This window comes from Nomascus leucogenys, chromosome 14, assembly GCF_006542625.1.
Source record: "Nomascus leucogenys isolate Asia chromosome 14, Asia_NLE_v1, whole genome shotgun sequence".
NCBI lineage: Eukaryota > Metazoa > Chordata > Mammalia > Primates > Hylobatidae > Nomascus > Nomascus leucogenys.
Window position 1 is genome coordinate 45,913,814 of NC_044394.1, and position 16,475 is coordinate 45,930,288.

Sequence of the window (16,475 nt, forward strand, 5' to 3'; positions counted from 1 at the left end):
CACTTGCATGGATTTTCTATTCTGTTCCAAGGCATTTTCAAAAGGGAAGTTATTATATGCAGAGGATGGCATGGTTTTGCTCCAATATCCTCAGGTCTGCACTGTGATTCACCAACAGCAGCTTGCCAGAGGCTCCACACAGCATCCCTATCTGCCACTGATACTTCGAACACAGTCATATCTGCTGGGTCATGGCAGAGTGGCAGAGAAGCTCATACGGCAGTCTGGATCTTCTAGCCATCTCTTGTCTTGAGCCCGACTCAAAGCTAGCAGTTTTTCTGCTTACTCAGTAAATAGGTCAGAGTAGCACACCCAAATAGGATGTATGTTACTTCCAAAATCCAAAAAGGCCTACTAGGCTTTGTATCTCTTTCTTAGTGGTTCCCCTTAAGAGGCCAAATGCAACAACTTTTCCTTTACCTTGGAAAGATATCTTGACATGCCTCAGACCACTAGGATCCTACAAATTTTACTAAGGTGGAAGGACCCTGAATTTCTGTGGGATTTATTTCCCACTCTCTGGCATGCAAGTATATTGCCAATGTATGTATCTAGGTTAGTCACTACTTCCTACTCACCAGATCCAATCAGCATAATATGATCAGTGTAATAGGCCAGTCTGATCTCCTATGGAAGGGAAATGCATTCGAGGTCCTTTGAAACTAGATTATGACTTTGGACTACAGGTTAGATAGATGCCTGAAGTAGGACACTGAAGGCGAAGTCCTGGCTTTGCCATCTGAAAGCAAACTACTTCTAATACTCTTGATGAACAGGATTAGAGAAAAAATGCATTGACCACATTAATATGCATACAAGGTGCTAGGGGATGTACTGATTAGCTATAAAACCACATCTGAAACAACAGCTGCAATGGGAGTCATCACTTGATTAAGTTTACAATAGTCCACCATCATTCACCAAGTGCCATCTATCTTTTGAAGAGGCAAAATGGGCAAGTTTAATGCAGATGTAGTAGGAATTGCCTCCTGGCATCTTTCAAGTCCTTGATGGTGGCACCAATCTCTGCAGTCCCTCCAGGAATATGATATTGCTTTTGGTTTTCTATTTTTGTAGGTAGAGGCAGTTTCAAAGGCCTCCTCTTGGCTCTTCCTACCATAATAGCTCTCGTTGTAAGGTCACAGAAGCCATGTGGAGATTCTGCTAGTTGCTGAGTATGTTTATGTGAAGTATGGAATCCGTAGCTACAGGAATAACCACGGGATGGGTTCTGGGACCTGTTGCGCCCACCGTGAGACAGACCTGACCGAAAACTCCATCAATCACCTCATCTCTTTATGCCTCTGCTCTGACAGGTCACTGTGACATTTTGGGTCTCCAGGAATTGGTGTCATCTCAGAGCCAGTGTTGAGTAATCCTTAAAACATCTGGATATTTCTCTGTCCTTAATGCATAGTCACCCTGGTAAATGGCTACAGGTACCTTTGGGGAAGGCTGAAAGGAAGATTAACAGTGTACATTTTTGGTAGTGTACCAATGCCCTTCCTGAAGGGGGACCCGGCCTGCCCTTCACTCAAGGGACTCTGGATCTGTGAATTCACTCAAGTCTGGGAATTGATTGAGGAGATATGACTCCCTCTTTTGGTGATTCAAGTCAGACTTCTGTTCACTAGGCCTAGATCTTTTCTGTTTATACAAATCCAGTAAGACTTCAATAGGTTCTCCATCTCTTTTATTTCCAGAAACACCAAAGATAGCAACACCAAAGGTCCTGGTGAGCCTGGCCTGATAACTGTGTTTGTTCTACTGTCTATATGGTAACCATACCCAACTTCTGTTCAGTGATTAAGTGCCACCACAAAGTGCCTGTCACCTCACTATCTTCATTGTGTTTAGTGTTTTTTGGGGTTTTTTGGTTGTTTTGTTTTTTTGTTTTGTTTTGTTTGTGTGTGTGTTTTTTTGAGACAGAGATTTGCTCTTATTGCCCAGGCTGGAGTGCAGTGGCATGATCTCGGCTCACTGCAACCTCCGCCTCCCGCGTTCAAGTGATTCTCCTGCCTCAGCCACCCGAGTAGCTTGGATTACAGGTGCCTGCCACCATGCCCAGCTAATTTTTGTATTTTTAGTACAGACAGGATTTTACCCTGTTGGCCAGGCTGGTCTTGAATTCCTGAACTCAGGTAATCCACCTGCCTCGGCCTCCCAAAGTGCTGGGATCACAGGCGTGAGACACTGCATCCGGCCTAGTGTTTTAGTTTGATGGTAGCTGTTCCCTCTATATTTTTGACCTAAAGAGCCATGGCCACATGCAGTGGCTCACACCTGTAATCCCAACACTTTGGGAAGCTGAAGTGGAAGGATCACTTGAGTGTGGGAGTTCAAGACCAGCCCTGGGCAACATAGGGAGACCCCACCTCTACAAAAAGTTTTTAAAATAAAAAATTAGGGCTGGGCGTGATGGCTCATGCCTGTAATCCCAGCACTTGGGGAGGCCGAGATGGGCGGGTTGCCTGAGGTTAGGAGTTCGAGACCAGCCTGGCCACCATCGTGAACCCTCATCTCCACTAAAAATATAAAAAAGCCAGGCATGGTGGCAGGCGCCTGTAATCCCAGCTACTCAGGAGGCTGAGGCAGGAGAATCGCTTGAATCTGGGAGGCAGAGGTTGCAGTGAGCTGAGATCCCACCATTGCACTCCAGCCTGGGCTACACGAGCAAGGCTTCGTCTCAAAAAAAAAAAAAAAAAAAAAAAAAATAGCTGGGCATGGTGGTGTGTCCCTGTAATCCCAGCTACTTGAGAGCTGAGGCAGGAGAATTGCTTGAACCCAGGAGGCGGAGGTTGCAGTGAGCCAAGATCGTGCCACTGCACTCCAGCCTGGGCGACAGAGTGAGACTCTGTCTCAAGAAAAAGAAGAAAGAAGAAGGAAGAGGAAGAGGAGGAGGGAGAAGAAGAAAGAAAAAGGAGAAGAAGAAAGAAGGAAGAAGAAGGAAGGAGGAAGAGGAGGAGGAGGAAGGAGAAAGAAGGAAGAGGGAGAAGGAGGAGAAGAAGGAAGAAGAAGGAGGAGGAGAAGAAGAGGGAGAAAAAGGAGGAGGAGGAGGAGGAGGAGGAGGAGGAAAGGTGGAAAAAGAGAGCCATCACAGAGCTCTTCAAGGACGCTGAAGCTCATCTCACAACTTATTTCTCACAACTGTAGTGAAAGGAGGATCCTCCGACCCTCTCAAGGTGGGTGAGCAGGTCTCATAAGATAAATCCACTCTATCATTCTAATCTCCCCAAGCCTTTGGATCTCTTCCTCTGTAGTATACCAGGGAAATTCTGGTATTTCAGTTTCCTCTAGTATAGGCCACTCTGAGCCTACACTTCTGTCAGTCTATGAAGAAAACTGTTGGTGACATTTTTAGCCTCTTTAGCCAAAACATTGACTCTGAAAGTTTTGCTTAGGGAGGAGTTTCACTTCCAGGGTGGCATGGTGAGGAGCTACACAGACCCACTCCCCAGTGAAATAAGCATAATCGATGAAAACTATTAAGAAGTTTTTTAATCTCTGGAAATTGTCCTAAGGACATGCAGCAAATGAAGAAACATTTATTCAGGAAGATCTACTAAAACTCAATAAGAACAAAAGAGTCCATGGCACTTGAGCTACAATCCACTCCAACCCTCAGCACTCTCCTTCCCAGCTCAGCTTGATGAAGGCTCCATTCTCAACAGGTGTGATGAAGAAGACAGGGCTCACCTCAGCTCCCAATCAAGGGATGTGGTGTCTCGCTGGGAAAGGCAGACCACAAGATTCCTCATCTCCTCCAACTCCTAGTTGAAGAGGCTAAATTCCTACTGTGTGTGGCTGAGAGATCAGAGGCTTCCTTCCTCCAAACTGCCCCCACTTACAGGATAAGCCTGGATCACTGGTACACCAGGCTGAGGAGATAGGGGCTCCCATTGCCCTCATCTCAGTTCATTCATTGGACAGGGATTCCACACCAGGAGAATCAAGCCAAGAAGATCTGAGGCTACCACCCCCACCCATTGCCTGAGAGTAGTGGCTCAGAGATTTTGCCCAGTAGGAGAGAGAGTCTACAAGACTAGAGAGCTCCAAAGCTACCCCTGAAGGAATTGACTTTATTTAAAACAGAGTTTGGGGAAGTTCAAACCTAAGGGAACTCTTAAGAACAGTGATTTTGTTGGTCAGCTAGTAGGAGGAGTCTGGTAACACCACTTAATTAAGCACAGCCAGCTAGGTCAGCCAGAAAGAGACACCTAAGAGGCCTCCAGGGGTCTCTTATTTATTTATTTATAATCAAGAATGTGTGATTTTGGAGGAGGATAGACAGATTGACAGAACAGATTAGAAAATCCAGCAATACACAAATATGCCTGTTGTGTAAGGCCTAAAATTAAAGCCCAATAATATGGACTGCTGCCTTGACATCTGGTGAAATTAGGAGGGCTCCTAATGGCCTAACTGTAAGACCTACTCCCCACTCTTCCTCGTGGATAAGAACCAAGCAATGCTCTATATCAAAGGGACCAGGCACAGTTCCTGCTTATCTCAGAGTAATGGGGTTCAGTTCCTGCCAGCCCACAGAATTATTCAAACAAACCAGTACATCCTCCCACAGGAACCAGGAGTCATCTCTCCCTCTTAATACTACGAAGCCTGTTTCCCACAGCTCTTGCTGGTTCACTCTGTTCCCAAATGCAGCCCCCATGTTGCCCAGTGAGCATGGGGTATCCTCCTCTCAGTACATGTGAGTCATAAACCACTGTGGAGCTCTTCTTTCCAGTGTCGGGTGTCAGGTGTTCAGCCATCCCCAAACCCCAGAGCTGGAATCTTCCCCTCACCAACAGAGTGAATGAGAGGGCATTAAAACAATGCCCAACTGATTTTTTTACTAAGAGGCCAAAGCAATTCAGCGAAGAAAAGATAGCCCTTTCAACAAATGGTGCAGGAAGAACTGGACAACTGCTGGCAAAATAAATAAGCAAGCCACAACCTGAACCTTATACCTTATCAAATAATTAGACTTCCATAAAAATTTTTATAAAACATTTATTCAATGAAAGACTCCATTAAGAGAATGAAATGGGCCAGGTGCTGTGGCTCACACCTGTAATCCCAGCACTTTGGGAGGCCGAGGAGGGCGGATCGCTTGAGGTCAGGAGTTTAAGACCAGCCTGGCCAACATGGTGAAACCCCGTCTCTACTAAAAATACAAAAATTAGCCAGGCGTGGTGTCAGACACCTGTAATCCCAGCTACTCCGGAGGCTGAGGCAGGAGAATTACTTGAACCCAGGAGGCAGAGGTTGCAGTGAACCAAGATTGTGCCACTGCACTCCAGCCTGGACTACAGAGCAAGACTCTGTCTCAAAAAAAAAAAAAAAATCAGAGAAAGAAAATTAAATGACAAGCTACAGGCTGGGAGGAAATATCTGCAAGCCACATACCTGACAAAACACTAGTATCTAGAATTTATGAAGAATTCTCAAAACTCAACAATAAAATAACAAGCAATTCGACTAGAAAATGAGGAAAAGACATTTCACCAAAAAAGATGTACAGAAGGTAAAGAGGTACATGAAAAGATGTCCCACCACATTAACCATTAAGGAAATGCAAATCAAACCCACAATGATATATCCCTACACACCTATCAAAATGGCTAAAGTAAAAAGTAGTGCCAACACCATAAACTGATGAGGATGTGAGAAACGGGATCACTCATACATTGCTGGTGGGGACATAAAATGGTACCGCCATTCTGGAAAACATTTTGGCAGTTTCTTAAAAAGCTAAACATGCAGGCCAGGCACAGTGGCTCACACCTGTAATCCCAGCACTTTGGGAGGCCAAGGTGGGCGGATCACGAGGTCAGGAGTTCAAGACCAGCCTGGTCAACATGGCAAAACCCCGTCTCCACTAAAAATACAAAAATTAGCCGGGCCTGGTGGCATGTGCCTGTAATCCCAGCTACTCAGGAGGCTGAGGCAGGAGACTCGCTTGAGCCCAGGAGACGGAGGTTGCAGTGAGCTGAGATCACACCACTGCACTTCAGCTTGGGCAACAGAGAAAGACTCCATCTCAAAAAAAAAAAAAAAAAAAAGCTAAACATGCTTCTACCCTACTACGCCTAACAATTGCATTCCTGAAAATTTATCTCAGATAAATGGAAACTTCTATTTACACAAAAAAACCTGTTTATGAAAGTTCATGGCAGCTTTATTTGTAATAGCCTTCAAACTGGAAACATCCCATGCATCTTTCAATGGGTGAATGGTTAAACACACTCTGGTAAATCCATGTCATATACTCCTACTCAGCAATAAAAAGGAGTAAGTCATCGATACACACAATTTGGGTGACTCTCCAGAGAACTATGTTAAATGAAAAAAGCCAATCTTGGCCAGGCACGATGGCTCATGCCTGCAATCCCAGCCCTCTGAGGGGCTGAGTGGGGAGAATTGCTTAAGCCCAGGAGGCTGATGCTGCAGTGAGCTGTGACAACACCACTGCACTCCAGCCTGGGCGACAGAGCAAGACCCTGTCTCAAAAAGAAAAAGAAAAAGGAAATGTCAATTTCAAAAGGTCACATACTGCATGGTTTAATTTACACAATGTTCTTGAAATGACAAACATAGAAATGGAGACCAGATGATTGGTTGTCAGGAGTTAGGAAGGGGGTGGCAGCAGGAGGGAAGTGGTGTGGCTATACAAGGGCAATGTGAATCCTTGTGGTAATGGAAGTACAGCTGGCCCTCCATATCTGTGGGTTCCTTATCTGTGGATTCAACCAACCAAGATAAAAAATATTCAGAAAAGGAAGGATGGTTGTGTCTGTACTAAACATGTACAGACTTTTTTCTTGTCATTATTTCCTAGGCAATACAGTATAACAACTACTTATATAGCATTTACATTGTATCAGGTGTTATAAGTCATCTAGAGATTAAAGTCTACAGGAGGATGTGCATGGGTTATATGCAAATACTATTATATGTCATTTTGTATCAGGGACTTGAGCAGTCGCAGATTTTGGTATCTACAGAGGTCCTGGAACCAATCCCTCAGGGATATTGAGGAATGACTATATTCTGTATCTTAACTGTATCAATGTCAATATGCTGGTTGTCATATTGTTATTGTTTTGCAAAGTGTTACCATTAAGAAAACTAGGTGAAGGGTACATGGGATTTCTCTGTATTACTTCTCATAACTGCATGAGAATCTACAGTTATTTCCAAATAAAAATTTTAATATAACAAATATATGAACTCAAAAAAGTTCAGCTGACCACGAGAATGGATATCTTATACCAAGGACTAAAGGAATCTTTTCCCCTACCAAGAATCTTGGCCAAATTTCTTTATTGGGAGTTGATAGCCTCTCAAAAATCATAAACTTTGTGATTTTTACAAAGGTTCTTTCTGGTGGTCCCTGGATGTCCAAGCCACATCTCATCACCCTTACTCATTTGCTCAAACCAGGCCAGCAAATTAGGCCTCAGTCTTAGGGATCACCCCTGTTTCTGCACCCTGGTTATTCAAACCGCTTTTTAAGGCTTCCCTCCCAGGTGTTTCCCTGGAAGGACTCGCTACCAATGCTGTGGAGAACCAGATACAGGCAGTTCAGGCCATGGTTAAGGCTCCCCCAGTTCCCTAGGGCTGACCTCATCCCCTTTTATAACAGCTACATTTTTATATATTTCATATACCACACAATTCACTCATTTAATGTGTAAAACTTGGTGGGTTTTAGTATATTCACAGGACTGTGCACCCATGAACAGAGGCAGTTTTAGAACATCTATTATTACGGCAAAAAGAAACTCCATACCCTTTAGCTGTTTCTCCCCTAAACTTCGTCCAGTCTGCCACCCTAGCTTAAAGAAACCACTAATTTAACTAAGAACCCACTGCCAAATCTGAGATCCGGAAATGTATCCGTCTTCTTCTAAGAGTTTTACCATTTTAGCTTTGATGCATTTTGCATTTATTTTTGTATATTGGGTTAGGTAAGAGTCCAGTTTTTGCATGTGGCTGTACAGGTGTCCCAGCACCATTTGCTGAAAAGACTATTCCTTCCCCATAGAATGGTCTTGGCACTCTTGTTGAAAATTAGTTGCCCGTAGACACATAGGTTTATTTCTGAGCTCAAAATTCTATTCTGTTGGTCTATATGTCCATACCTTTATCAGTTCCATACTATCTTGACTACTGTTGCTTTATAGTAAGTTTTGAGATTAGTGAGTGTGAGTCCTTCTACTTCATTATTCTTTTTCAAGGTTGTTTTGGCTATTCTAGATCCCTTGCAATTTCATATAAATGCTAGAATCAACTTTTCAATTTCTACAAATAATATAGCTGGGATTCTTATAGGGATTGCCTTGAATCTGTAGATCAATTTGGGTAGTATTGTTATCTTAACAATAGTAAGTCTTCCAATCCATGAACATGAGATGTTTTTTCATTTATTTATATCTTCTTTAATTTCTTTCAACAGTGTCATGTAGCTTTCAGAATATGTTTTGCCACTTCTTTTGTTAAATTTATTCCTATTTTAGACTTTTTGATGCCATTGTATTACACATGGAATTGTTTTCTTTCCTTCCTTCCTTCCCTCCTCCTTTCCTTCCTTCTTTCTTTCTTTCTTTTTTTCTCTTTTTTGAGACAGGGTCATGCTCTATTGCCCAGGCTGGAGTACAGTGGCATGATCATGGCTCACTGCAGCCTCAACCCTCTGGGCTCAAGCAATCCTCCTACCTCAGCTTTCCAAGTAGCTGGGACTACAGGCCCACACCACTATACCTGGCTAATTTTTGTATTTTTTGTAGAGACAGGGTTTCACTGTGTTGTCCAGGCTGGTCTCGAATCCCTGGGCTTAAGCAATCCTCCTGCCTCAGCCCCCTAAAGTGCTGGGATAACAGGCATGACCCATCACGTCTGGTCTGGAATTGTTTTCTTAATTTTATTTTTGAATTGTTCATCACACATGTATAGAAATATTACTCATTTTTGCCCAGGCATGGTGGCTGATGCCTGTAATCCCAGCACTTTGGGAGGCCAAGGCAGGTGGATCACAAGGTGAAGAGATTGAGACCATCCTGGCCAACATGGTGAAACCCCCTCTCTACTAAAAATACAAAAATGAGCCATGCGTGGTGGCCTGTAGTCCCAGCTACTTGGGAGGCTGAGGCAGGAGAATTACTTGAACCTGGGAGGTGGAGGTTGCAGTGAACCAAGATCGTGCCACTGCACTCCAGCCTGGCAACAGAGTGAGACTCCGTCTCAAAAAAATAAATAAATTAAATAAATAAATAAATATTATTCATTTTTGTATATTGATCTTGTATCCAGCAACGCTGCTAAACTCATTTACTCTAAAAGGTTTTTAATGGATTCCTTAGCATTTTCTATACACAAGATCATATCATTTGTGAATAGAAATAGTTTTTCATGTTCAACCAACTAATTAAACATTTACAATGCTTTTTTTTTTTTTTTTGAGATGGAGTCTCACTCTGTTGCCCAAGCTAAAGTGCAGTGGTGTGATCTTGGCTCACTGCAACCTCTGCCTCCCAGGTTCAAGTAATTCTCCTGCCTCAGCCTCCTGAGTAACTGAGATTACAGGCACACACCACCCCACATGGCTAATTTTTAAATATCTAGTAGAGATGGGGTTTCACCATGTTGGCCAGGCTGGTCTTGAACTCCTGACCTCAGGTGATCCACCTGCCTTTGCCTCCCAAAGTGCTACAATTACAACCATGAGCCACTGCACCTGGCTCTATTATTCTCTCCCTCTAATATTTCTGTTCACCACTGCAGCACTCTGAATCTTGCCATTCTCCTGCTCCTCACAGAAAAAAAAAAAAAAGAGGGACCTCACAATTGTCTTACCTAACAGAAAGTTATGGAACTTTCTGTACCTCACTCAGATCCATTAGAGACTCCTGTGAGAACCATGGCCTAATATTTTTGTTGTTGTTTATGATGGATGATACCTTAAAACTGAAACTGGAGGTTATTAAGCAGGATAAGCTATTACTAATTTAAGTTCTCTTTAGAATATAGTCCCCTATCTGAGGTAAAATCAGCCCAGATGGCAGAACTTATCTCACTTACTATATAGAGCTCATCAACTAGCCAAATACCAGAGAGTAAACATATATACAGATAGCAGACATGCTTGGGAGGAGTATATGACTTTAGGGTACTCTAAAAACAAAGAGGGTTTCCTAACCTCAGACAGAACCCTCTTCAAAATGAACAACAAATTAAAGAACTTATATTAGGTAGATGCACTCCTACTTCTTAGATTGTAGCTGTTATGAAAGCTAAGGCTCATGAAAAGATAGTATGAGAAGTGATAATATGAAAAAGATAATATGGAAGTGAAAGAAAATGCTCTAGCTGATTCCCATGCCCAAAGAAGCAGACTTAACCAAGGCTATGTTCCTAACTGAACCCTCAAAGGATCCATCTCTGGAGGAATTCCAAAAGATTCAAAAATATCAACATTAAGGCCCTGATTCTGGAAATGAAGTGTTAAAAATTATAACCTTCAATCAAATAATCCCTAGTGTTCCCAAAATGGCCTTGTGGTTGTGCCAGGTTTTTTCAAGTGGATATCAGCTAAATTTCTCCATTATATTATCCATTATGGTACATATGACTGTTATTATCTTAAATTAACATTGATGAAGAAACTTTAAAGAACAGCTTTTTAACAGTATTTTTAGGCTGTACACCATCTGTCAACATAGTCCTGGAAAAACTGTAAAGGTAGGACATGGCCAGGAACCAAAGTCGCAAGAACCCTCTGGAAACTTTCAGATGGATTTTATCCAGCCTCCTCCCTTCATGATATTTGAATATGTTTTAGTTATTGTATGTTTTAGTATTGCATGTATTATATTAATGGGTTGAAGCATTTCCTTTCTGAAAATTTGCAGTCCTTACAGCCACTAAGAGGTTTCCAACCTGGAACATCCAAACTTTTACAGCAAGTGATCAAGGCACACACACTTTAGGGGAACTGATAAATTAATAGTTTGGATATTTGTCCCCACCCAAATCTTATGTTGAAATGTAATCACCAATGTTGAGGTTGGGGCCTAGTGGGAGGTGACTGGATCATGGGTGTGGAGTTCTCATGAGTGGAGCGAGTTTTCATGAGATCTGGTCATTTAGGTGATACCTGCCCCCACCAACTCTTTCTCACTCCTGTTTTCACCATGTGATGTGGCTACTCACCCTTCACCTTCCACCATGATTGTAGCTTCCTGAGCCCATACCCAGAAGCTGAGCAGGTGTCAGCACTATGCTTCCTGTAAAGCCTGCAGAACTATGAACCAGTTGAACCTCTTTTCCTTATAAATTACTCAGTCTCAAGTATTTCTTTATAGCAATGCAAGAACGGCCTAATACAGAAAATTGGTATCCAGCAGTGGGCATTGCTATAAAGATAACTGAAAATGCAGAAGCAGCTTTGTAACTGGGTAAGAGGGAGAGGGTAGAAGAGTTTGGAGGGCTCAGAAGCAGACAAGATGATGAGGGAAAGTTTGGAACTTCTTAAAGACTAGTTAAGTACTTGTGACCAAAAAGCTTATAGTGATATGGACAGTGAAGTCCACACTGCCAAGGTATCAGATGGAAATGAGAAACATATTGAGAACTGAAGCAAAGGTCACCCATTATGCCTTAGCAAAGAACTTGGCTGTATTATATCCATGCCCTAGGGATCTGTGGAAGTTTAAATTTCAGAGTGATGATTTAAGGTGTCTGCCAGAAGAAACTTCTAAGCAGCAAAGCATTCAAGATGTGGCCTGGCTGCTTCTAATAACCTATGCTCAGATATGGAAGCAAATAAATGACTTAAAGTTGGAATTTATATTTCAAAGGGAAGCAGAGTGTAAAAGTTTGGGACATTTGCAGCCTGACCTTGTGGCAGAGAAAGAAAAAGCTTTACTGGGAGAGGAATTCAAGCAGGATGTGGAGCAACTACTTGCTAGAGATATTTGCATAACTAAAAAGGATCCAAGTGCTACTAGCCAAGACAATGGGAAAAAAGCCTCTAAGGCATTTCAGAGACCACTGTGGCAGCCCCTCCTGTCACAGGCCCTGAGGCCTAGGAGGACTGAATGGCTTTATGGGCCAGGCCCATGGCCATGCTGCCCTGCACAGCCTCAGGACAGTGCTGCCTACATCTGCTGCTTTAGCTCCAGCTGGGGTTCAAAGGGGCTCAGGTACAGCTCAAGCTGCCACTTTGGAGAATGCAAGCAGTAAGTTTTGGTAGCTTTCACGTGGTATTAAACCTGTTGTGTGCAGAGTGCAAGAGTGAAGAATGCTTGTCAGCCTCCATCTAGATTTCAGAGTCTGTATGAGAAAGACTCAGTGCCCAGGCAGAAGCCTGCTGCGGGGGTGGAGCCCTCACAGAGAACCTCAACTAGGTCAGTATCAAGGGGAAATGTGGGGTTGGAGCCCCCACACAGTGTCCCCAATGGGGCACTGCCTAGTGGAGCTGTGGGAAGGGGGCTATTGCCCTCCAGATTCCAGAATGGTAGAGCCACCAGCAGCTTGCAATCTCAGCATGGAAAAGCCCCAGAGGTGGAGCTGCCCAAGGCCTGGGAGCCCACCCCTTCCAGCAGTGTGCCCTGGTTGCAGGATATGGAGTCAAAGGAGGTTATTTTGGAGCTTTGAGATTTAATGACTGCCCCGCCGGGTTTCAGAGTTGTAGCCCCTTTCTTTTGGCCAATTTCTCCCATTTGGAATAAGAATGTTTACCCAATGCCTACACACCCCTTGTATCTTGAAAGTAAATAACTTGTTTTTTTATTTTTTAGGCTCATAAGTGAAAGCACTTGCCTTGTCTCAAATGAAACTTGAGACTTCAGACCTTTGAGTTAACTCTGGAATGAGTTAAGACTTTGGAAGACTATTGGGAAGGCATGAATGTATTTTGCAATTTGAGAAGGACATGAGATTTGGAGGGGGCCAGGGACAGAATGAAATGGCTTAGATATTTGTCCCCACTGAAATCTCATGTTGAAATATAATACCAATGTTGAGGGTGGGGCCTGGTGGGAGGTGATTTGTTCATGGGGGTGGAGTTCTCATGAATGGAAAAAGTGCTTACAAGATCTGGTCATTTAAAAGTATGTTGGGGAGGCAACCATAAAAAAGGATGAGTTCATGTCCTTTGCAGGGACATGGATGAAGATGGAAACCATCATTCTCACAAACTATCACAAGGACAGAAAACCAAACACCACACGTTCTCACTCATAGGTGGGAATTGAATAATGAGAACACTTGGACACAGGGAGGGGAAAATCACACACCAGGGCCTGTCAGGGGGTGGGCGGAGCTGGCGGGGGATAGCATTAGGAGAAATACCTAATGTAAATGACGAGTTGATGGGTGCAGCAAACCAACATGGCACATGGATACCTATGTAACAAACCGGTACACCATGCACATGTACCATAGAACTTAAAGTAAAATAATAACAAAAGGCCAGAAAATTTTTTTTTAAATTTTTTTAAAAAGTACGTTGGGGAGCCAGGCACAATGGCCCACACCAGTAATCCCAGCACTTTGGGAGGCTGAGGTGGGCAGGTCACTTGAGGTCAGGAGTTTGAGACCAGCCTGGCCAACATGGTGAAACCCCATCTCTACTAAAAATACAAAAATTAGCCAGGTGTGGTGGCATGTGCCTGTAATCCCAGGGAGGCTGAGGCAGGAGAATTACTTGAACCCAGGAGGCAGAGGTTGCAGTGAGCTGAGATTGCACCACTGCACTCCAACCTGGTTGACGGAGCAAGACTTCATCTTGAAAAAAATATATATATATATGTTGGGATGTTGGGGGAGCTAAATTATGAGGATGCAAGGGCATAAGAATGATACAATGGAGCTGGGCGCAGTGGTTCACACCGGTAATGCTAGCACTCTGGGAAGCTGAGGCAGGCAGATCATGAGGTCAGGAGTTAAGAGACCAGCCTGGCCAACATAGAGAAACCCTGTCTCTACTAAAAACACAAAAATTAGCCAGGCATGGTGTTGCGTGCCTGTAGTCCCAGCTACTCGGGGGGCTGAGGCAGGAGAATTGCTTGAACCTGGGAGGTGGAGGTGGCAGTGAGCCGAGATCACGCCACCGCACTCCAGCTTGGGCAACAGAGTGAGACTTCATCTCAAAAAAAAAAAAAAAAAAAAAAAAGAAAAGAAAAGGAAGGAACGGTACAACAGATGGACTTCGGGGACTCAGGGTGGGAGGAGGATTAGGGATAAAAGACTATACACTGGGTACAGTATATACTGCTTGGGTGATGGGTGCACCAAAATCTCATAAATCACCACTAAAGAACTTATTCATGTAACCAAATACCACCTGTTCCCCAAAAACCCAGTCTCAGGTATTTCTTTATAGCAATACAAGAACAGCCTAATACAGGAACCACTATAACAAAACTCCATAAGGCATTGACCCTTACTCAAAAATTATACATCTTTTACTATCCACAATCTTCTGGAAAGCTTAGAAGAATAAATAGCATCTTTAAGTTAAAATTAACAAAATTTTCAGAAATCCTTGCACTCTCTAGGCAAAGGTACTTCCAGAATACCTTACGGCCATTTGGTTCACTCCCCTGGGGACATATCAGTTCTCCCCCTAAGAACTGGTAACTGGAAGGCCCACTTATTTACAGATTTTACCTCCAATACTATACTCTACCATGCTGTATGCAGGCACGGCAAAATAGGGCAAAGGACTCAAGTACTGTCACCAACAGTCTTATCACCAACAGGTTGAGGCCACCTTCCCACATCTTCCTAAACAGCCTCTTTATAATGTTAGATCATAAGATTTTGTCTACTGGAAGAGTCAGCCAAGAAAAACTGTTTTTGAACCTTATTGTGAGGGATGTTATCAGGTACCATTAGCAAAAAATACAGCAGTGAAACTCCAGGGAATAAATCAATCAAACTCTAGGGAGTCAAGTTGTACTCATTTCACAACTAAGGAAACAATTAAGAATTGACACAACAAGATGGCTACTCTAATAGAAAATTACAAACTAGGATTCTCCAGGGTATTCTATACATCGCTGATCTTCAGTACTATACAGATAATTCAAGACCCTCAGAATAAATTATCTTGAATAGTAGATAGCCTCTGCCCAAGATACCGGACCAAGACCTCTGTAAAAATTCTGTTTTGTTTTTCATCTGCTTGCTTATGGTCATTCTTCTTTTCATTTTCTATAGACCCCTGGTTGTCATCCAACCACAGTGGCCCTTTGTCTCTTTTCTTTCATTTTTGTTATGATTGTTAGGTCAGAACATGCTCATTCTAATGCCATTCTTACATTATCCTAAACAGTAGCCAGTACCCTCAATCTTACCAACATTGGTTATACCATCCATCACCAGACCACCATGATAAATACATTTGACAAGTTCTAGTCTTATCAAATGAGTCTATAGGGAATAATAGGCAATGGCTTTTTCACTTGCACCTACAGAACAAATGACATTAAATAAACCCACCTGTGGTTTTACTAGTATCCTTCTCTCCCACAAAAAGAACCAATTATGATAGTATGTTGATCTGAATCCAGGTAATTCTAAATTTGAATCCAGTGAACTTCATAGGGTGATGAGTTAGTTACTTATCACCTGGAAGAGACATTAATAGGAATCCAAATTTGTAACACAGTTAATGCAAGGCCTTTGTTCCAATTTTGAGCCATGAAACAACTCCCTTTTTTTCTGGAGTTTTATGTGCCCCTACCAGGTTCACTTCATTTTTAGCCAGGACATCTAGTCTTATTTTCCCCAGATTAAGGAATAGTATTTCAAGGCTTGCCTGTGTATTGAAATCCTAACTCTAGTCACCAATGCTGGAAATTCCAACTCAGGCAGGAACTCCAAATGAGATCACCCGTGATTATTCAGGCACTCTACCTGAGGAATTGCTTACTGTTTATGTGAACAGAGCAGTGTTCCAATTGTGGGAAATAAAAAGACTGAAAAAGACCTATCACTAACTCTCGCCAAAGTTATGAATGACACCACCTCTTCCCTAGATGGAATACAGATCTGTCTCAACTTGCTGGCACAAGTTGTGATGGACAATTGCATTGCTAGGATTATTTGTTGGCTAATCATGGTAGCATCTGTGTCATTGCTACTACTTCTTTCTCTACTTGGATTAATGAAACAGACATGGTAGAATAAGCTATACATTACCTTAAAGAAAGCACTTCTTTGCTCAATGCTTCTGTACAGCTGCTTTCTTATCAGATGATTGCCATAATGATAGAACAAAAAGATCAAGAAGATATCCTGGTACAGTTTACTACAGAGACAACTGAACAAACTCCAAGTGGTGAAGATCTGGATCTCTTGCCTTCTCTGGTCAATCTTTCTCAACAAAGAGAATGATCAAAAGGGAAGTCCTTGACAGTCTTAGTGTTTGTGACTGATTTGAATAATTGAATCATTTTCATATTGAT